Source organism: Notamacropus eugenii, chromosome 1 (genome assembly GCF_028372415.1).
Source record: "Notamacropus eugenii isolate mMacEug1 chromosome 1, mMacEug1.pri_v2, whole genome shotgun sequence".
Classification (NCBI taxonomy): domain Eukaryota; kingdom Metazoa; phylum Chordata; class Mammalia; order Diprotodontia; family Macropodidae; genus Notamacropus; species Notamacropus eugenii.
Genome location: NC_092872.1, coordinates 646,364,690 through 646,389,158, shown reverse-complemented (window position 1 = coordinate 646,389,158; position 24,469 = coordinate 646,364,690). Strand labels below are relative to the sequence as shown.

The 24,469-nt window shown below is 37.0% G+C and overlaps 1 long non-coding RNA gene across 1 annotated transcript in view; it reads left to right on the top strand.

The window, feature by feature from the left end:
• Positions 1–21,762, top strand: part of LOC140528087 (uncharacterized) — a 150,861-nt gene extending 129,099 nt beyond the window's left edge. The window contains exons 3-5 of the long non-coding RNA XR_011975074.1: positions 14,143–14,206; positions 20,303–20,472; positions 21,407–21,762. This is a non-coding gene — a long non-coding RNA (uncharacterized lncRNA). The remainder of the gene's footprint in view (positions 1–14,142; positions 14,207–20,302; positions 20,473–21,406) is intronic.
• The last annotated feature ends 2,707 nt before the right edge of the window (positions 21,763–24,469 follow it).

The following is a 24,469-nucleotide window of genomic DNA, read 5'->3' as shown; positions in this document are numbered from 1 at the left end:
ATCTTGGGTTGAATCTCTCCACTGAGGGAAGAAAAAAAAGGGTAAATAATTCACTTTTTTATAGGGGGATTAACTCTTACAGACCATAAAGATCTAGTTCCTTTAATCCTCTCTTTTAGTGAGGCAAGGGGTACTATGTAAGCCTCAGAGGGTAGATATAAACAGAGGATACTCTATCAGGTAGTATTAAGCCCTGTTAGTGAAAAAGTCATTCTGAGTTTCATGAGGTCACATAAATTTAGTACTCAGGGCCCAGCCTCCCCACCCCTCAGTATGGCCTGTCATTTCATAGCCAGAGATTAACAAACGCCTATTGATTGTAACCAGTCGTGGAAACTTTCAGGGTAGAAATTCCTTCAGAAAATGCAGTTCTGCAAACTTGCCTGTGACTGAACCTTAGACTATTGCCTAGGGCCATTGAGAAGTTCAATATCTTGTCTTTGGTTATGTTATAAAGATGCTAGGTATCAGAGGCGAGGCTTGAACTCGTATCTTCCTGACTCCAAGGCCAGCCCTAAAGTGCTCTCCATACATTTAATTTCATAATATCTCCATTGTTGGGGAAGTAATCAGTGGGAAGGATTGTAACTATTGCCCTATTTTACAGAAAGAGAACTAAAGACTCAGAGGTGATTAGTTACTCATGGTCACAAAACTAAAACCCAAAGTAGGATTTGAGCCAAGTCTCCATGATTCCAACCCCACAAATCCATTTTGTAACTACGGTGATTAATTTTGTTCACTTCCATGAATTCCTTAATCAACCTGATCAGACTATAGTGCTTGGACTTTTGCTAGAAAGGAGTATCTCCCATGAAACTATGTTTATGACCTAGGGAAGGCAAAGACAACACAAGGATTTTCTGAGTGGTCCCCAGGTACTGAGGTTGGATCAAAGCTAACTGATAACAATCAAGACTCTCATTTGAATGATCTTCCTCATCTGTGGCCTTTAAAAGTGAGTATGGAAATGGTTCCATGTTTTTGTTTTTTCATATTTTTGTATTTCCAGACTTCCCTTCCCTTGGAATTTGAAAAGAGGAAAAGGAGGTTTTTTTTTTTCCCTACCTGTCTCTTCTCCCTCCAGTAGCAAAGGTGAATTTCAGAAGATGTATATAGCAGTGGGAGACTTTCTAGCTTAAGTGAGATTGTAGTTTCTGGACCTTGAAGCCCTGGTTTCCTTTGCTCTTTCTGATCTGTTTCTGAGTTCAGGTTAATAACTGACATTCTGGAGAAATAGAGGTTTTCATGGAAGGTGACTACGTTAGTGCCATATAACTTGCAAAATTAAGTGAACCCATTTCTTCATATTGTGATTAGGTTGAAATTAACAATTAATATTAATTAGCAATATAAGATAATATATAAATACAATAATATACTTATTATTAATTTAGTTAATAATGTAATAAATTAATAATTAATCATACTTGCTGCCCCTAATAAGTGGTACAGGTTGAAAAATCAATCAATCAGCATTTCCTAAGCACTTGCTATCTGTCAGGCTCTATGCTAAGTGGGAGGGATACCAAAACAAAAGCAAAATGGCCCCTTCCTTAAAGAAGTTTATATTCTAACAAGAAATACAACTTGCACAAGGGCATATAGACAAGGAGTTTAAATAGGGGAACAGATAAATGATAGGTAGATAAACAGAATATTTATTAAATGCTTTTGTTGTTACTCAGTAATTTTAGCCATGTCTGGCTCTTCATCACCCTATTTAGGATGTTCTTGGAAAATATACCAGAGTGATTTGCCATTTCCTTCTCTAGTTCATTTTACAGATGAAGAAACTGAGGTATACAGGGTAAAGTGACTTGTTCAGGGTCACACAGCTACTGAGTGTCTGAGGTTGGATTTGAATTCAGGTATTTGTGACTTCAGGCTTCTCTATCCACTTGTGCTGTCTACCTGCCCCTCATCAAATGCTTACTTTTGTTCTAAAAACAAAAACCAAGGAATAGAGATAAAAAAATATGCTAGACATATATACCCTCAAGGAGCTTATATTCTAATTATATTCTAATTCAATTTTATTTCTTGTAACATATAAAGAGGACCTTGAAAGAGGGAAGGGCTGTATTCCATCAGTGGCACAGGGAGACATCTAGGGAGTGCTGCAAAGCCCTGGAACCAAGCAAAATAAGGTCAAATCTGGGCCCTGAAGGACAGGAGTGGTTCCAGGGGACAGAGCTGAATTTTCCAGTGGGGTGGAAGGGAGAAAATTGCCTCAGTAGAGAAAGGAGAACTGGAAAAGTGAAGGAAGTGATCAATGTATGTACATGTATAAGTATGTAATTTATCCCTTCCACATCATGGGCATTAAGGGGATGGCACCTTGTCATCTTGAAAATCCATGTAAAATTTTTTTGGCCCTCCTTTTGTACCAGAAAAGAAGTCTGAATTATTATGGTATTAAAAATAAAATATGTGAATAGCATATGACACTATCTACATATTTTATATATTTCTGAGTTTCTAAACTTTTTCTATATTGTCTGCTGGCCTTCGTGTATCATCTTCAACTTCCACAAAACTCCCCCCAAATTCCCATTTAATTTTGCCAACCTTCAATATATTGAAACTGTGATAGGGAAAGTCTCAATGTTTAAAGGATAGCTATAGATAATGAATCCAAAATCATTTTGGAAAGGAATGTGCTAGCAACTGTGGGATCACAAAAGATGTCCCATAGAAAATGGTGCTTGTGTTGAATATTAAGGGGAATCGGTGATTCCAAGAGGTGGGAGGTGAGGTGGGAATAACTTGTAGGTAAAGAAAATAGTCAGAGCAAATACTTGGGACCAGGAAGGCCAGTATATCTATATTATAGGACGTGCAGAGAAGAGTAATATATGAGGAAACCAGAAAGATAAGAAGGGACTTGTTTGTAAAGAAGTTTAAATGTCAAACAGTAGGGTTCATATTTGATTCTAGATGGAATATGGCAGTACTAGAGTTTATGGTGGGGGGGGAAGATGATCAGACCAGACCTTTAGAAAAATCACTTTGGCAGCTACATGGAGAGTAGATTGGAGAGGGGAAGGGTATGAGGTAGGGTGACCAAAGAGCAGGTTATTTAAGTAATCTAGGAATGAGGTGGCTATATGAAGAGAGAGGAGGGGGCATAGGAGAGATATCTTGTGGAGAAAGAAACAAGATTTGGTAACTGACTGAATATGTCTAATGAGGGAGAAATGTTTAAGAAATGATACCAAGGGTGGAAACCTGGGAGATTGGAAGAAGGGTAGTGACTTTAGCTCTAAAGGAAAGTTCAGAAGAGGAGTGGGTTTGCGGGGAATGATAATGAGTTCTGTTTTGGACATGTTGAGTTTAGTATGCCTGCAGTTTGAGATATATAATTCAAATAGAGAAAGTAGTGGGTGATGTGAGACTAAAGTGCAGAAAAGAGACTAGGTCTAGATGTACACATCAGGGAATCATCTACATGTAACTGGGAACTGGATCCTTGGTTTAGTGGTACTATTCAAGTTACTGAAGAAAAAATGTACATAAATATAAGACAGTTTAAATGAATATATAATTATAATAAATATTTTACATATATATAATTAGTATAATTTAATAGATAAGTACAATTTAGTGGCATAATGCATAGATCGCTGGACCTGGAGTTAGGAAGACCTGAGTTCAAATGTGATCTTAGTTAGACATTAGCTGCGTGAACTTTGGCAAGCCACTTAATCCGGTTTGCCTCATTTTCCTCAAATGTAAAATGAACTGGAGAAGGAAATTGCAAACCACTCATGTATCTTTGCTAAGAAAACCTCAAATGGGGTGGCATAGAGTTGGACATGACTGAAATGATTTAATAGCATTAAAAATATGTGTATATAAATATACATACACATATATTTATGTGTTTATATGTATATGTGTGTATGTATATACATATATTTGTACACATACATACATATAGACACATATATGTGATTCATAGATGATAGAGTCCAGTATTAATAAGGGAAGTTAGGATTATTTAAGTTAAGGGATTTTGCTAACCATTGAGGTTGGCACCAAAGGTTAACCCAAACTATATAATTTTGTAGCATCTCCCAATGCCTTCATCACAGATTACACTGGGCCAATGTAATATATGGTAATTTTTAATTGCTGTGTCTATGTAAGCCTTGGCACCTGATTTGTTATGGGAGGTAAGGGAAAGGCACCAGTTAAGAGATGACTAAGGCTTCATGCATACGGAACTGGAAAAATGCTGGTTCCTTTAATAAAAACAGGGAATCCAAAAGGGAGAGAAGAGGTTTTTGGAGGAGAAAACATCTAAATTTCTGTTTTGAACATTGTGAATTTGAGGTTGGTGTAGCTAAAATAAAGACTCTGGGATTGACAAGTAAACTGAGAAGGTTCATTCAGAAATGGCAGGTGGAATATCTATAGCTTAGCCTTAGAAACAGGATTCCAACAAGATGTTTGACATTGACTCTTTATACAGTCAATATCCCAAGAGGGCTGAGGGGAAATGGGGGAAAGAAAGGATTAAATTAGTTATTAGGATATTTTGGGATCACAGTGGTTACAAAATGATTACAGAATATCCTGAATATATGCTTGCTTGCTTGCTTGAGCAAAGTAGACCTCAATTTTCAACTTGGAGTAATTTATGTTAAATTTGGCTCCATAAGACGATGGTGTGAAAGCCAGTAAGCAGTTAAAATTTGGGTCAGAAAAGAGGTTGTTGGTCCTGAAACTAAAGATTTAATGTCATTTAATTAAATCAAATTCAATAGGCATTTAAGTGATTACTGTCTTGAAACCGTAAGAACAAATATTTCGATAATAATTCGTATTTATATAGCATTTGCTGTTGCAATTTCAAAGTATTTTCCTGTGAGGTAGATAGGAAAAATAGAACAATTACTTTTGTTTTAAAGCCCCAATTTATAGGTGAGGAAACCGATGGTCAGAGAGTAACTTCCTCCAGTTATAAAGCAAATAAACCATAGAAGTATTATCAAATTCCTGCTTTCTGATTTCAAGTCTAGGGTTCTTTCAAACCACCTACTGGATGTCCTATCTGCATCTTCAACTCATTGTGTCCAAATCAGGATTTATTATCGTTCTCTTAATTCCACCACCTCCTCCTGACTTCCCCATTTCTTCATGGTAACAACATGCACCATGCTTGAAACTTTCTTATAATTTTTGGCTCCTTTCTCTTTCAGCTTATATATCCAGTCTTTTGCTAACACTTACTCTTGACACAAGAATCAAATAATTGCCACACTGGGCATACTCGTGTACAATTTGCTACTGTGTAGACTTCCCAATGTGTACATAGTAGTTCCTGATTTTTACCACTTAATCCCATCATAGTCTACAGATGGCAAGAGGATGAGATTAATTCAATTAAAGATTTGCTTCATTCTAATTCACTGATGAATATAGAGAGACAAGTAACAAGATGAGAAGGGAAAATTTAAAAATACCTACCTTATGGTAGCAGGAGTAGGAAGAAGATATGGACTGGCTAGAAGATGGGAACCATGAGAATGAATCGTGTGTGGTACTACAGAAACCAAGGCTATAGGAAAAAATCCAGATACAGGGAGTTGTCAGTACTGTTAAATAATGCAGCAAAATCTAGGAGAGGATGAGGAGCTTTTCAAAGTGCCTCTGGATTTGACCAAGGATCAATAGAAAATCGTTGGTTACCTCTGAGAGAACAATTTTGGTAAAGTGATTGTAATGAGTTGAATGAAGAGGGAACACTAAATGCCTGAAAGCTTTTTAGACTTTTGGTAGTAACTTAGCTTAGAATCTGCCTAACTGCTATGGTCAGGGATCTTGAGCTAGAAGGGACCTCAGAACATCTTTCTTTCTTCCATTTTTGCCTAGTAGAATCAGACAATTCCTTTTTTCCTGAATGAGAGACTAAAATACTTTAAGACATTTTCCCCTATATCTACTTATACCCAAAGGCCAAAATAACTGTAGTTCTTTTAAGTGATCATCCTATTGAATGAATTTGAGAATTTACTATCCATATTCCTCTCTTTCTGATACTTATTCCTTCAAAAAATATAATGCCCAGAATGGAACACAATACTGTAGATATGGTAAGACCAGAGTACAGCAAGAGTGTCACGTCCCTAGTCATGAAGGCAATATTTCTCTTAATGTAGACTGAGACTGGGTTAGGTTTCTTGCCTATCATGTCACATTGTTTAGTCATACTGAGCTTTTAATCCACTAAAACACTCAGGTCCTTTTTTCAGGGAAATTACTATCTAATCATACCCTCCCCATCTTATACTTGTGAAATTGATTTTTTTTTTTTTTAGCCCATGTGCAAGACTTTACATTTGGCCCTGTTAAATTTCTAGATAAATGTGGCCCAAAATTCTAGACTGCTGTCTTTTTTTCATACCAATTCTACTCTCCAGTGTGTCAATGGGCCTTGATTAAGAAGTCATTATCAAGATTCCCTTAGCTGGTCCTCAGTAGTTTAGGGTTCACTGGTCCACTGTTACCTGAAACTCATTTGTATTTGATCATATCTGTGATACCTTTTCCCCAGGCTTGTATCATCTCTAAATTCAATCAACATGCTTTCTGTACCTTTATTCAAAACCACCTTTTTGAGGAAGTCAAACAGTTGAATAATATAATAACATGGGGTGTATATTGGATGCAGTGAAAGTCTTTGTTAATTGCTTAGATAATTTCCTTATGTATAGTCTGCCCAATTTACAAACTGACAAGGGATTTGTTGTCGTGGAACTTGTAGGATAAGTTAGGTCCATTCTATTGGACTTAAGTTGTACTCATTGGCATTTATTTGCCTTCTGCAACCAGACAGTAAAAGTCTGATCCCTCTACCACACTATCTCTTAGAAATTTGAAGACTCCTCTTTGTCCTATCATGTTTAGAAAGTCTATGATCCATTACCAATGGTATGTGAGTCAGGCTTGAAAGAGTAAAGGAAGAAAAAAGTGTTCTTTGAGCTCAAAATTTGCCTTTTGCCTGTGGAACTGAAGGGCAATATCGAGAAGGACCACATGCATCTGCATCTCACACTCTGGTTGCTGTTTTCCTGACATGAGAAAAGGTTAATCGAGCAACAAGTGCTTATCAAACACCTATACTGCGCTAGGCTCTGGGCATGCAGATTCAATGAATGAAACTATCCATACTCCCAAGGAGCTTATGTCATTTGGGGAGACAGCTTGCAAATAGAAGAGTATGTCCAGAAACAACAAATTAATTTCAGATAGCACTGGAACAGTGAGACCAGCATAGAGGAGGAATCTGAAGAATGACTTACTGGCATATTCTACTTTCTCAAGCCTTTAGTACTTAACAGATCTGGACTTTCATAGTTGAGGATACAATCTCCCCAAGTACACATCACAAAACCTATAGACTTAGTCTAAAAAAAATGTTACCTGGGGGCCAAACATCTGGCTTGATGCCCTAATGCCTTTGAGCTCAATTAGGCTGCCTTTCTGAAGACAGAGAGCCTATTTCTCAGTCTTCCAGTTTGGTCAGACTTTCCACATTTGAAAAGTCTTAGACATCTCCAAGTCACAACGAGGCATCAGCAAAGAGTGTTAGCATAGACTTCTCCCAATACAAAACCAAGAGGTTGGAGTGGGTCAGGTGACCAGGGTTGGTATTTCCAAAAGAAAAAAATTCAGAAGCTCACAAAATGCCCGCCAATATTTGCAATCAAAGGAAAAATAATGTCTTTTTTTAAATTTTTACAAGAGTTATTTCTGAGCAAAATCAAAATTGGAACAAAGTCTGCTTGTTACGCAAACTCTTAGTCTCTTACTTCGTCACATTCACTTTAGTTAAATTAAACAACTACAACAACGTATATTGTTCTGGAAAAAGTTGGAATGAATGAAGGTTTTCTGTGTGAGATTGGGAAGGTGGGAAACTTAGTTTCTCTCAAAATGAGCAGTCTGTCCTCAAGGCCTAAAAGCACATTTGGGATAGGGTTAAGACTTGTTTTGTGGATAAATGCTTTCTTTAGAACATCTTTCTGACATTCTCAGCATTGCCAAGCGTGCACCCTGTACCTTAGCTGGCTAGGTCAAGCATATTGTCACCACCAACACCAATTATGAAAAACTGTAGCTCCCTGCCCTGTAATTCCCCTGTAGACCATATTTCTCTCATTGAGTGGGATGTTTCCCATCACAGAGCAGGCTATAGAGAATTATTTTGGGGGTGCTGACATCCTGCAGGGAGCTCATTAATGCTGAGGCTTGAGTTGTTCCTTTCAAGGGCCCATTGATGATAGGAGGTCTGATGGCTATCAATCATTCAGCATCTATAGGTACTGAATATTTGCTCTCTGCAAATGCTAACTGTGCAGAAAGACAGTCTCTCGCCTCTAGGACTTCACAGTCTAGTTGAGGGAAGAAGGCACATGTATATGAAAATATAACACCAGCAGACATTATTTGTGTGGCTGTTTGAGCTTGCATTACATTAGCCCTGGAAGGGACTTTAGAGGTCATCTCGTCCTCATTTTGCAGATGAGGAATATAAGTCCCAAAGAGATTGTATGACTTATCCAAGGTAGTAAGAAATAGGGCTGGGGTTCGAATTCAGATCATTTATAGTAAGGAAAATAAACCATAGAGCAATTATTTTAGTTATTTTACTTCTTTGGGATGTATTTTCCTCATCTCAGAGAAAATTATCTTCTCCAAGTCCCTAATTTGAAATTCTTTCTGGATCTAATAGTCTGTAAGTCTCTAAGTGATCATGCTGCCCATCTTGGTAAGTACTTCACAGAGATCACAATGTATAACAGCAATGCATCACTTTATGCCTAAGACAGCTTCCTGGCCATCCTACTGTACTTCCAGAGACCATGCCTAGTAGGAATTAGCCCTCTCAGCTTTGGAATTCTTTCCTAGACTCCTTGTACCATCCTGATTGCCAAGTGACTCATATAGTTCACTATATTGAGGGGAACTTAGCCATGGTTCACTTTGTACCTTGGCTATTTCTGTGGCCCATCCACCCCAACCAACCCCCCCCCCCCCATACACGTATATTCTGAACCAGAATTCAATCAATATGGATATTGTCAATAGATCACACCACACAACACACAAACACACACACCACCACTACCACCAACACCACCCCTGTAGATGTACCTTATACATGGAGTATACCATTGCCTCCATGGAAGATAAACTCCTCCAAGGATTATCTTTGCTTTTGTATTTGTAGCCCTGCTTTTTACCACATGATTTGGCATTTTGTAAAGGCTTATTGAACCATCTTCCCTCTCCCTCCTCCCTTTCTTCCTTCCTTTTCCTCCAGTATTTGATTAGAAAGAAATCATTTAAGGCTGATGCAACAGGGTAGACTAAATGAGCAGAAGGAGGAGGACTTTGTAAATGAGGGGAACATTATAACCAAAGGCAGGCATATGGGAAGAAAGGGTAAAGTGTATTTAGATTGCTGTGGATACACATATATATTTTCTCCACAGATAAATTACTTGTAAGACCTCATTGTCTCCTTTCAAGCTATGTATGATCAAAATACTTTCCTGGGATGAAATATATTCTTTATTTGCAATCACATTTATTCAGAATTTCATACAAGATTTCTCAAAATTCGCAGTGCTCCCACCCCAAGAAGCTTAATTTGAATGATAGAAATACAAAAAACCACAAATCTTATTGTGTTTTTTTGAAATTTGGTGTGAATTTTCTTCCTTTTTTTAATAGCAAGCTTTCCCTTGCTGGTGATTTTGATTGTTTTTGCCCCCAGAAAACTATCCATTGACCACAACTGTAGACAAAGGTGACCCAGGAACTAGGGAAGACCTATTAACCTTAATGGTTTTCATTTTGTGCTCCCATCCTTTAAATGAATCCAATTATATTATACTGGGAAAAAAAGAATTTACTTTTTTTTCTGACTTAAGGAATTAGTCTTCAGTACACCAGTATGCTTGGTATAACAGAGGTTATAGGGTGAAGAAAAATGATTGAATATTTATAACTATATATTTTTCGTTCCTTCCAGAACCTACATTTTAAGGAAGTACTCAAGCTAGCCATACCCATTCCTTCATTTTTCTCCAACTACTACTGACTCTCGGGATTCCTTCTCTACCATGCCCTGACTCCTTCTTCAACTTCTTTTTATATGTTGTCTTCTCCCACTAGAAAGTAATTGCCTTGAAGGCAGAGAAACTTTCTAATTTATTTCTCAGCACAGTGCCTGGCACATTTAAGAAATGTTTGTTGACTTCCTAGAATCTCCTTTATTCTGATACTTATAATCTGATTATTCTTATAATCTGATCAGAATAATTCTGATATTTTAATATCTTCTTTTATTGCTTACATCATTCTCTTTTAAAAAAAAATTGATGAGCAAAAATGTCCTTATGGTTCTTGAAATGCTCTGAATAAAGCTACTTTTCCTGTCTGGTCTTCTCACTCTCTCAACCAATCATTCACTCAATCTTTCTCTTACTTTGTGTTCTATACACAGGAGAACTGAAGTACTGGCTTTAATCTGACAACCAGTTAGCCAACTAGTGGCATTAATCATACAACAGTTAAAGTGTCAACTAGGTCCATGCACCATGCTAGTGCTTGAGATACAAAGATGGAAATTATCATTTGAAAGTTTCCAATTGCTTTAGCATGTGGTGATCAATAAATATTTTGAATTGCTTCATCAAGAATGGGTCATGCCCTTCCCCTCCTTTTTGACCTGAATACTAGATTGGGAAATCCAAGGAATTTTGGAGATACTTTTGACCTAGATCTTATCACAGCATTTGACATAGTTTCTCAGACTGTTCTTTCAGACAAGACATGCGGATGTGGATTAAATAATAATGCAGTTATTGGTAAACTGGGAACTGGTTAAATGGTCATATCCAAAGAGGAGTCATTAATTGTCTGCATTCACCTTGAAGGAGGTCTTCAGTCAAGTGTCCAAAGGGTCTATTCTACACATTCTTATGTATCAATAGCTTAGACAGAGGCATAAACAGGCTTACTAAATTTCCCTACAACACAAAGCTGAGAAGAATAGTTAAAGTACTGGGTAATGGAATCAGGACCTAAGAACACTTGGCCAAATCTAAAAAAAGAAAGATAAATGTCAAGTCTTATACCTGTGAAATTATTTTTTGTTTGTTTGTTTTTGTTTTTTTGAACCCAAGTACAATGTAGGAGAAGAATGGTCAATGTGTATGAAATAAAAGTCTAGAGACCTTGTTAGACTGGCTGCAAGTTCAATATGTCACATATGATAAGGGGGGTCTAAAAACCAGTGTGATCTTAGGCAGCATTAGGAGAACAAACATATCCAGGAACAGAGAAGTAATATTCTGACTGTACTTTGCCCTGGACAAACCACATAGGAAGTACTGTGTTTGGTTCTGCATGTCACTTGTTAGAAAGATCAGTATTAATTAAGTTTCTTGACTGCAGGGATTCTTGTTTTTTCTTTATAACATATAATATCTAGTTTAATGCATATGGGATGCTTTATAAACATTTTTTTAAAAAAATGGAGGACATCTAGAGGACCTGTGGTCATGATGGTGAAAAGTCTAGAAGTTATACCATGTAAGAATATATTGAACAAATTGGATATGTTTAGTCTGTGGAAAAGGGTGTGTATGCATATATACATGCACATTTGTGGGTGAACATATGTGCATATGTGTGTGTATGTTGGAGGTATATTGGGGAGGAGGGAGTGGTAGCATGACTTTTCAAATATTTGAAAGACTATGTGGTAAAAGAGTTTTTCTACTTAGACTCAGAGGGAAGAACCAGGAGCAATGGGTGGAATTTTCAAAGAGGCAGATTGAGACTTGATAAAAAGAAAAACTTCCTAAAAATCAGAGCTATTCAGAAGTATAATGGTACAGTTTAGGAGACTTAAAAGTTCCTCCTCACTTCAAGTCTTAAAGCAAAATCCAAATGGCAATTTTTATGCAGGATTCTGTGTTTATATAATTTTTGTTCACATGTTAGTTGGACTATACCAGGATTCTTAACTTTTTTGCACCATAGACCTCATTAGTGACTGTCTAGTGAAGTCTATGGATCCGTTCTCAGAATAATATTTTATATGCATGAAGTAAAATACATGGGGTTGCCAAGGAAGCCAAAGAGTAGTGAAAATAAATGTATATATTTTTTCACATCTAAGTTGAGAGACCTCATTAAAACTATTCATGGGCCCATATGAACACCTAGACCAGATAATCTCTGAGGTTGAGGTCCCTTCTAATTACAAGATTCCTTAATTCTGTGATCAAATATTATAGGTATTATTCAAATTTGCCAGGGACCTTAATAATTATATCTTATATGAGATATTATCTGTAAAGAAGTTCTTTACTCAAATTTTTATTAATATCTTTTGTTTTTATATCATATTCATTTTCATATATATATATATATATATATATATATATATATATATATATATATATATATATATATATATATATATATATAGGTATTGATATATCTACAGCTCTTTCCCTTCTCACTCTCTCAGAGAACCATCTCATATTATAAAGAATCAAAAGGAGAGAGGGAGGAAAAACAAAAACAAAAAACAAATACAGTGGCCAGGCTAGTGGTGCCAGGTCTATAATCTCTGCTACTAGGGAGCCTAAGGCTAGTGTATGCACTGGGTAGGAGTTCTGAGTATCAGGAGAGGGTGTTCATACCAAGTAAAATAGCACTATCATGAGCCTCTCAAGAAGGACAGACTACCTAGGGAGGAGAAAATCAGTACGGGTCAGACACAGAGCAGACCAAAGACTCCAGGCAGATCCAATCTGACTCATTAGTGGCTCCTGTACTTCCAGCCTGAAAAGAGAGGCATTGGAAGTCCACAGTGTTCAGTTTTGTTATTGTTATTCTTTCTATTTACATTGTCATAGTCATCGGTATTTCATTTTGCATTAATTTATATGTCCTCCCATCAGGCAATGGACACACTACTGCCATAATATGAGTAAGAGATTCACACAACACAGTTTATAATAATATTCCTTCTTAGTTCAGGATAGCAAGTAAATTCCACCTCAGTTTTAAATGATAATTCAACATAAATGACCCAGACTTTTGGCTCAGATGGCGCCGTTACACCTGAGTTCTAAGGAAAAATGCAAAATGACCAAATCAATTACTTTTTGACTCCACCTTTCACTTCAGAGATGTTACCTCTGATAGTACAATGTTAGTGAAACCTATGTGACCACAGCATATCTCCTCCCTTAAGACAGTGTATTAAATGACATATATGTATATGTCCAGCCTGGAGTTAGGAAGAGTCATCTTCCTGAGTTCAAATCTGGTCTCAAACATTTACTAGCTGTGTGACCCTAGGCAAGTCACTTACCCTGTTTGCCTCAGTTTCCTCATCTATAAAATGAGCTAGAGAAGGAACCCACTCCAGTATCTTTCCCAAGGAAACACCAAAGGGGTAATGAAGAGTCAGATATGACTGAAAAACAGCTAAACAACAACAAAATACATACATACATACGTATACATAATTACCTGTATATATGTATATACAATGCATATACACATAGTGTATGTATACATAATTATATACATATGCATGCACCTGTATCTGTGCTATATGTATTGCACATGTATGCACATATACATACATGTATGTGTAATTTCCTGTGGTTTCATTCATGTATGAAATTATCAATAAGAAAATACCCCTTAGATAAACAAATTGGTACTGCTATTCTGAAATTTACAATTTTCAGTAGGTTTCCTGGAGTAGTGAGAGGTAATGTGACATGCTGAGGGTTATACAGTCAATTTGCATTCAGAAAATAGCACTTAAACTCATATCCTTATTCTATGGCTGGGTTTATATCTCTTATCTGCCTCTCTAAGCTGTATACGCTGATTCCAATTTCTCCATATTTCTTTCTAGCTCACACATAATGCTTAGCTTCTTTGCTCATTTTCTCTTCTAAAAATAGTTGGTCCAATCCTGTTTACATAGTATTAATTAGTTGTTATTTTGAATGTTCACATTGTATTTAAGAGGGTGGTGAAGATCCATCTGTTCTGATTCTTCTCCCCTCCCTTTTTTTTCCCCTATAGACATGGAGGTTTCTTCAAACCCAATGGTGAAACAATCCCAGAAGTTGACAAGCTATGCACTTAGGTAACTATGAGCCATGTGTCCACAGATGGATGCCGAAGCCCTTTCAGTAGGGGACCTTGAGTAGCCCTTGTTGACATCATTCTAAGATCTCTCTGTCTGAGGTGCTATCAGGGAGTTTGCAGGGCATTCATCAGAATCAAGCTGATGCAAGCATGAATACTCACAGGAAAGGGCTCTTGTATGCTGAAAACTGCTGAAGGCTGGAAAAGGGGCTAATTTATTTAAATTAGCACTCTTAAGTGTCAAGCCCCATAGTTTCTGGAAGAAACTGACAACTATGGGTTAAAGAAAGTTTTTCTTAAATTTACAAATGAACCGCTGCAAGGCTGAAAGTTAACCCAGAAAATCAGAGTTACCCAGAAGTCATCACTAGTGGTGTTGACACAGACATTGGAAAATAACCGTTTTCTGCTATTAAGCTTTTAAATGTCAGCAAATGGCAGTTGGGTAGATCATTTGCTAATAATGATTAAATTTCTTATTAAAATGTTTCCTTCATTATTCTTCAGGTAGAAATGTGTAATTCAATGATTGTTATATCAATTATACTTAAAAAGCTCATTAAAATGCTGAAATATTATCTCTCATAGCCAGAGTACTTTAAGAGTACTGCGCTAATTACAAAAGGAATAAACTCTTGTAATATCACCATTTGAATTGATGCTTTATAAATTCTTAATGTAAAGCTAACATGTAAAGTTTAAATCAAATATATAGATCCAATAAAACAAACCCTTTTTAATCTTGTGTTACCTTGGAAAGGGTTCTGATTATTGTAATTAAATAATGCATGATATAATAAAGATCTAGAGTGTGTGATTATTTCATTGGCAATTGAATATTGGTGCTTTCATTTATGCAAGCTATGTATCACAGGCCATATGCATCAAACACTAAAATACTGATACAATTACACCTAGCCTGCTGGACCAATAAAAAAAAAATCGGTGACATGACTCTGCCAATGATACAAGGACAGTTTGAAATCCTTGTTAAATTTTAATATTCTGATGTGCAGGGATATGCTAATTCTGCTAAGAAATAGCATCCCCAAGATCCACTGTTCAGCTTTTTATTTCTGTGATCCTACAAATCCAGCTTCACCCAACACAGCTAACAAGTAGCATGTGTCTCTCTGTGCATTTGGCCATTCTCTGGGAGAAAGATGAAACGAACATCAGCTATTGGAGTTTGTCTTTGTTTTTCCTTACCAAAAGAAAAGACTTCATGCTTGGTGATTGCAAGCTGATTTTCATATTGACTAAGTTTTAATAGTACTTTTAATTTAAAAAAAAAAAATCTTTAAAAATACTAGATCTGTTTTTCAAGAAATAAAGTATTAGTGAGCTATTTCCTTAATGAGGATTGGATTTTTAAGGTTCTGGCAGGATTTGGCACCAATCTATGATGTGCCCAAGGACTTTCCCAAAAGCAGTTGGGTATTGGGGCTTTCTCTACTATTTGTGAAATTCAAGTTTGTAGGCATATTATTTTTTCTTTAAATCTTCATGTAGTCCCATTACATAGGATATTGGGCCTATCACCAACATCTGATTTATATTATAGGCCATCAGTCACCTTAGATCTAGTTATAGTGCATCAATACTGAGATTGTGAAATGGTGACTAGTGAGGACACTGTATGGGGTATGCTTGTCTTTATGTTTATTCACATACTGATTAAAAAGAGGGAGCCAGGAACACACAGTAGGCTCTTCATACATAATTGATGAATTGAATACAAGATTGTAGAATCTGACTTTGACAGTTAAAGTGACTGATGGGATGGGCACATGTGCTTTTAGGAACCTAGCTTAGTTACAGCTTGTGATCTTCATGATTTCATTAATCAAGGGGTATGCCATGGAAGGAAATGCAAGTGCTTTCTTTGGGACAATATCCAAGCCAGGAAAAATTGATTAGTTTCTGATTTTACAATTCTGTCACTCATTCTTCTCCTTGGTGGTGCTTCATTGGATGATCAGGTAAACCCTCAGTGGAAAAGCATGTATTACATTCTCTTTTGAAAGATATCTTAAGGGTATTGTGTAAGAAATAGTGTAATGGGGAGAGTTTGAACATGTTAAGAAAAGATAAAACAAAAAATGAATCTATTAAATGGATTTACATAGCATTTTGAAACTCCAGAGCAAATAGCCTTTGTAAGTTCCAGTTTTCACTTTTCCTTGTGTGGCTGTAGCCCTCCTTTTAACAATGTCACATGTATTTTCCCCCTCTTTTCCTATATGGATAAGTAGTAATGTCTAGCTATGATATAACACAGTTGATCATCATGAATGTCTATGGGATGTCATATTTATGTTCTTCTGTTTAGCTTAAATTGTACTCTGCTTCTAATAGCAAACAGTACAGTTACAACAGACTGGCATTGCAAGGCATCTGCTCAGTTCAGATAAATAAGACCAATGTGTTTGAAGGGCAAAGTTTCAATACAACTGACTTGCTATTTCATTTAGAGATGGGATTTCTGCAAGGGATAAATAATAAAAGAAAAAGGGATCATTTGCTAATTGATTAATTGTTTTATAATTGAATTAGGAAACCAAGAAGGTGCTAGATGTTTATTCACCATCCCAACTACTTCTTATTTCCTCTTTTATAAGATTATAAGAAGGGACTATGACTGAGGTTTTATATCACAAAGCTGTTGATCATTTGGGATGTTCTCTGCCATGATATGTACATCTTTGTCATTATCTAGGCCCTGGAAGTCATTTTTGGGTGCATGTTGTGTGTGGGCATTTCTACATATTCATACTTGGGGAAAGGGAAAATAAAATAATTTCACATTAAAGTACACTGGTGTGTTGAGTGTGATTTTTAAAAGCCTTATTTTCGTGCTTGGCCTTTGCTATACTTTTCTTTTTTTAACATATTACAAATGAGCCAAAGTTGTGTTCCCACCAAATAGCGGTGCTCCAGTGGACAGGAGGATCCTTGGACAAAACAAGAGAGAGATGTGATCTGGGAAAGTTCAGGAACCAGTGGGTTGCAACACCTTGATAACCAGAGAGGAAATGGTAATTAAAATTTCTGTTTTGTAGCCAAAGGACCCACGGGCCCTCTAAGGGAGCAGCTTACACACACTGCTTTGCCTCCTGTATGAAGTAGCTGATTTAGTCAGAAAGGTGACAGTTAAGACTGGTTGCAGGAGGAATTTTTGCATCTTTGCAGTGACTTTTTTCCCCGATTTTACCATAGTGGCTGTCCATCACAGTTGTTATGTATGCAGGCTGAGTGAGCCCGCAGGGGATCCTAGTTATTTACACTCTTTTTCAAGCTTCGAAGCTGTTATAATCATTCGCTGTCAACTTTGTGCTGACACTGAATTTTACTTTGTGTTTTTTTTATGCTCGGTTTGGGTCTCAAATCCTGGCATCCATACCCTACACTGTAATTCTATGGGTGACTGAGCTGACCAGCACTCTACAGTATTACTAAGAGAGCCCTGGAAACCTGCTCCATATGGAGATTGCAGGATTTGTTGATTGTGGACAGTAAACAAAGTCCTGGGGCTTTCTGCTTTTATCCTGGCTGTGGCCCTCAGGAATAAACTGTGTACTGGGTTTCATCTCATTGCATTTTCATCTTGAAAAACATGTAAATATCAGTTTCATTTGCCCCCAAGTTGTAAAGTTGGAACAGGCAAACTTTCCCCCTACCTAGCACAGTGTGATTTCAGGCTTAGCTGATCTTCTTGAGGCCCTTGTGCAAAGGACAGCCTTTTTTGATCTTCTTACTCTCTTCCTAACCATCCCCATTTGCTTAGCAGGGATTTGCATACATGACAAAAAGGGCTGAAGCTGCCATCTCAATAGAAAGAATGCTCTATGTGGTGTGAGCCACAAGGAACAAATTGGCAAGGCAGTGTGGTAGGCACACCAGAAAGATTGTCTATGCTTGTGTGAGACAACCCTTTAGACTTCAGGAAAGGGAATTTGCATGCCCAGATGTAAATGGGCTGGGTCTCAGTCATGCGGCGAATAAACACCTTTCCCTTACATGTGAATAACAGCCTTCCCATTATGCACAGGGCCTTAAACCTTTAATGATAGAGCACAGGATGATTTCTGCACGTTTAAAATGGACGATGCTACCGTGCACCATACCGATTCCAATATGAAAATTTCATGTACGTGGGGGCCCAAAGGGAGTGATCCACAAAATGATATGACCCTGTTCTTAACTGGACTTGAAATAAAGCTGGTCAAGGAGCTTGTGTGCTTGGCCAATGTAATAAAGTAGACAAATAATTACTGAGCAAATCAAACACACTTACACCTCAGATGATTTTGAAATATTATCCATAATCGGGCACTTCTGTGCTAGGAGGAAAGGTTAATAAAGTAATTTAAAAAAGATTGTGTGGAGTATTACAGAAACAGAAGAGGACTGGTGATCATAATTGTTAATCTCCAGAAACACCAGTTCTGTATTGCACAAGGCATATATTTTAGTATATATCCTTATTGTGTATTCCACTTATTATTATATTATCCTATCTAATTATTCTTTATAAAAAAATCTTATTTTATCTTTTCACCTCTACAAATAACATTGATAGGATTTCTCCAGCAGAGTGCCAATAGGTAAATTATTCTAAGGATATGGAGAGAAGATTAATATCTTTGATGATTATTTTTTTTTTGTCTATATGCTATGCATTGTTCAATCCAGGGGCGGATGCCAGATAATTATTCATTTAAAAAAAAACAAACACAATAACAACCTTTTGTTTTTGTTCTTGATATACCTGGAAAAATCCAGGTTTGGCTTAAAATGCACATTATGGTATTGTTCATAATGCTTTTGAATGAGATTGTGGCTTCACAATATAGAATCTTAGAATTAGAGAAAGAGACCTTAGAGACCTACTTTAATCCTTATTTTCAAGATAAGGTACAGAAGAATAGATAAGTTAAGTGAGTCACCACCAAACACATATCTCCTAAGTGTCTGAGCAATATTTGAACTCAGCTCTTCCTGAATCTATAACCAGCCTTCTCTCCACTATGATCTTCTGCCTCCTCTCTGATCTGGGAAATGAAGTAGGTTTGGGCCCATTTAGTATTTGGTTGGGAAGCTGCTTGGGAATCCTGGATGCTGTGGGATTTTTATTTGGGAGACTTTGCGATCTAGTGCAGAGTGCAGGATTTGAAATCAGAGGTCCAGGCTTCAAATCCTCCCTCTGCCCTTTCCTACTCAGGTGGCCTTGACTAATTTCCTAATCTTCTCTAGACCTCAGTTTCCCCTAATGCAAAATTAGAGGGCCAGACCAGATGACCCTGTGTATTCCTTCCATCTTTAGATCACTGATCCAATGAGTACTGAAGAACTGCTGATGAACTGTTATCATTTTGCTGAAGATTTTTCTAATGCATTTTATAATTTCAAGGACAATTCAGAAATTGTCCTAATAGTATATTTTAGTTGATTGAGGTATAGAAAAATATATCCCAGATATCTTAACAATCAAATAAGGTGGACTGAAGTAAGTCTTTTACTTGATCTTGCTGCCTCCTCCAGCTATGTTTCTCTTCCTCTTTATTTCCAAATTTCTGGAAGAATTTGTCTATACTCCCACTCCCTTGGACCCTTGTTCTCTTTTACGTCTTGCAATCTGGTTACTATGACACCGATCCTAGACTGAGTGCTGTATTGTGCTCCCCAAGAATACATCAAACCCAATAGCCTGAGAGGTCTGGAGACTATTTAGATGAGAATGGGCTTAGTTTGACCAGGAAGTTGTGCCAGGCAAATATGGAAAGTTTAGAGTTATTTTTGAATACTATTTGTTAGAAGCTGGAGCTGGAGTCAGGAAGACCTGAGTTCCAACCCAATCTTAGACACTAGCTATCTGACTCTGAGCAAGTCTCTCTTCACCTTTGTCTGCCTCAGTTAAAGTTGGAATAATAATATGAGGATAAAATAAAATATTTGTAAAGTGCTATGTAAGTGCTAATGAATTTTATTATCTTCGTTAACCTTTGTCTATTATATCAATACTTTGTGATGCTGTATTTTGTAAATTTAGTTTATTTCCCCTAAAAGACTCTTTTTTTTTTCCTTTTTTTAGAAATAACCAGCCTCTATCTTGAGTGAAAGGAAAGATATGATTTCCGGTCTTCATCTAGGAAAGGACAATCTGGATAAAATCTGGTGCTCCTGTATTCAAAGAGAGAGGTAGAGAAAGATAGAAAGGACAGCCAGCCCAGCAGGTCTGGAACGCCTGAAGGAAAATCTCAGGTGGGATTGGGATCAGAGACTCACTTATCTTCCTTCTGGAGTTTTTTTTTTTCTTTTTAAATAAACTGTAATAGAAGCATGCAGGCCTCTATATGCCTATATGCATACTGGAGACTTACTGGAATCTCATACTGATTGGATTTGAATGAAGGTTGTTTTATATACAGTGAAATAGTCTCTTAATTCCTTCTGATTAAAACTATTGTGAGATAGTGAGTAATAAATGAACCCAATCCAGGCAAAAAAAATTTTTTTGTCTTATCTGACTCCTTGTGACCCCATTTGGGGTTTCTTTGGCAAAGATGTTGAAATAGTTTACCGTTTCCTTCTCCAGCTTTATTTTGTAGATGAGACTGAGGCATATAGGGTTAAGTGATTTGCCTAGGGTCACTCAAGTAGTAAGTGTCTAAGATCAGATTTGAACTCAAATTCTCCAGACTCCAGGGTTGGCATCCTATGAAAGGCACTTCCATAGAGTCACCTAGTTGCCCAGACAAAGTTGGAGGGCTTCATATAAAAATGGAGTCTTATGACAATCACTGATGGAGAGAATAAATGATAAATGGGACATTAGGACAGCAAAATCATTAGGAGCTCCTTCCAGTGTTATAGTCATTATTTCTAATGCACTTTTTAAAAAAACGGCACAATGGAATCTTGGGATCCCTCAAACAATATGGGCCTTAGGACAATTACTTCATTTTGCTGAATATATCCATTTAATAGAAATGGCATCTCATTCCTGTTGGGTAGTCACACTCATGCAGAGTTTCCCCATTACATCCTGAGAGGTATTTGGCTATTTACCCCTGTAATTTCTCTGTCTTTGACACAGGGTAGTATTCACCAGGTGGCTATATATCTAGATTTCATGATCTGAAGTAGCTTCTTTCCGACTGGCTTAGGGTTAAATTTTTCCTTTTTTTTCTGGCAGCAAACACAGATCTTGGAGCTCTTGGCAACAACAATGGCAAAATTCCAACACTGGGTGAAAGCAAGTATTTTCAGGAAGTTGACCCAAGCCAACATTGTGTTCTTCCTCTCCCATCCCCTACCTTCTTCCCAGGAGGAGGAAAATTGTCATTTTATTTTGCTAAAATATGAACATTCCAGGTATGATTATTAGACTGTAGTGACATGCCATCTAACTTGGTGACAATGGGATTTTTTTGTTTGTTTTTTTGTAGTATGGGTAAGAATCTGGCCCAATGCCTTTGATCACTACAAAAAGTTCAAGTAAAGAACAAAAACGTATGACACATTTCATTGCAAGCATGGCTTTTCTCTGGATTTGACAGCCGAAATGAGTTGTTTCCTACCTTCTCCTGTGATCAATACCAAATCCCTACAGAGATTTGGATGCCTTTCATGAGAAGAAATCACCCACAAGGGGTGGGAGTTGGGGAAGGGGGGATGGGGGGGTTATAGTTTGATAAAGGAAACCAAGTAAAGAAATCTCTCTTGCTTCCTCTTCTTCTTGAAACTGCTATCATATCCCTTGCCCTGCTGTTCTAATTGATGCTTCTAGGGTCACTGTAACAACCCCATCCAGCTATCCTACTTTGGGACCTGAAGCTCATGCAGGATTTACCATGTGATTAACTTGGTAGGTGAAAGAAGAACTTAACAGGCATGTTATAATCCACACCCACATTCTCTGCTGGACTATGAATTCAAATTAAAACCCTGAAATGCAATGGTCCTAGGTCTGGAAGGTTGATTTCTAAAGAAAAGGACTGGGGTACACATGGCTATAAATAGGCTGATACAATCTATCTGTGACCCTGGAAAGTATTCTTTCCTCTATCAAGCAATTAGTTGATATCATTTTCTATTTTTTTTTTTTGACTGTGGTATGAGTTGTTTATGTTAGGATTGATTTTTTTTTAATGTATTATATTCCCTAAATGTTTAGTTGGGTCTATGGGTAGATGTTTTCCCTTGTTTTCAAGACCAATATCTGCTATTACACTGTTCAATTTTCTCATCTTTACATTTCTACACCAAGGTTAGAGTTTTCCTGTAACCTTTTGTAGATCTAAAGAATATAGATGGGGCGAAAACACAGACATCACAACACTTGTTGTATGGGCTTTTCATAATTAAGGTCAGAGCAGAAAGCCATCTAACTTTTTTTTTCAAACAAGGGAACAAAATTTCACACCATGAATATCTCAGATCCAATAGATAGAACAGGTTAGAAAAGTAATATAGTCATAGTAATTACTTTCATCTGACAAAATATTTCAGTCAGCAATGACTAGCAATAAAATAAAATGATCACCCTTAGTATATCTATTACAAAAACAATTGTCTAAAATAAAAATGGTTTAAAATACTCACTAGAATATAAAATATCAGTACAAGATTCTTCTCTCTCTGTCTCTCTTTCTCTTTAACTCTCTCCCCTCCCCCTTGTGCTCTCCCTTTCCCTTTTACCGTTTTCCTCTCCCTTTTTCTTATTCTTCCACTTCCTTCCCTCTCTACATTCTCTTGCTCTATCTCCCTCTGTACCCCATCCTCCCTCACCCTCTCCCTCTCTCTCCTCCTCTCTTTCCCCTCTCTCTCACCTTCACTCCCTATCTTCTCTTGCTTTATCTCCCTCTGTCCCTTTTCCTCTCTTTCGTTCTGCCACTACCAATCCCAGCACACATATTTTTACCCTTTTATGGTATCCATAGATTTAATATCACCAAGACAATTTACTTAAAGTTTAAGGCCTCTTTCAAAACACTAAAACAAAAATACTTCAATTAAGGATTTATAAATAAAGAGAATACTATAGCCATCATCTTTCTATTTTTAAATGAGTTTTCTTTTAGCTTTTATAGAAATCACTTATATCCTCCTTAAAAAGGATCCCTCTTCTTTTTTTTTTTTAATATAAATATAGTGAATGCAAAACACCATTAATCCAGTAGTAATATCATCTGATAGTACTTAATCCCTTCTTAGGCATGGCTTTACTTGGGCCTTTGGAATATAGAAATGTGCTTTTACTCTTAGGCATTTTATTTAAGCATCAATCAGTTCTTAACGCTTAATTGTCTTCAGTAAAAGACCACCAAGCAAAATGAATACTGTCTTCAAAGGTATTTCCTTGGGAATCTTATTACATTCTTTAGCCTGTTATTTTGTATTCTAAGGTTATGGATCAAGGGCAGTCCCATGCCTGTGGTTTGGACTTGGCTATCTGTTGTGACAGGATGATGCAGGCATGCTGGAAGATCCTAATCTGTCAGAGGAAGTCTATTAAGTTCAAGCCCCTAAGCTGTCTCAGCCAAATCAGTGATACCAAAGTTACATTTGTTTTTGTGATGACCATTCATTTTGGTCAAATGAAGAAATTGCTAGTGTGGTCTCTGTGGCTCCAGGGGCAGAATCTGTGAATGTCACGTATCTTTTGGCCTCTCTGCTTTCCTTGAGACGTTACTGAGAATACCATCATGGAAAAAAAAAATCATCATTTTTATTGCAGCTGTTTATAAGTCACCTTGATCCAAAAAAAAGTGGCAAAGAAGAGATAATAGGGAATGCTTTTCCTCTTTGTGGAACAATAAAATTAGAAAATCCTCAACCTATCCTGAGGAGCACTGAGGGCTAAAAAAGTTGGACCTGAGACTAGGCTCACTCGCTCAATCTTATATTCATGCTAAAGTTTTTGACCTTTGAACTCCTTTATACTGTTTTGTCAAAGCTCTTAATTTGATTGAGTCAAGATATTCACTGAAGCAGCATGGTATGGTGGAAAGACTGGGAGTCAGAAGACCTAGACTCCAATCCTAGCTCTCAGTGACTCCATGCAAATCACTTACCTTCTGTGGACCTTAGTTTCCTCATCTATCAAATGAGGGAGTTAGATTAAGATCCTTCCTAATCTAAATTTGGTGATCCATATCCTAAATGCCTTGATTATTATTTTAACTTAATAAATATTTATGAAGCCCTAACTATATTTAATATGTTGCATGAGTCTGTGCAATAATATAATACTCTG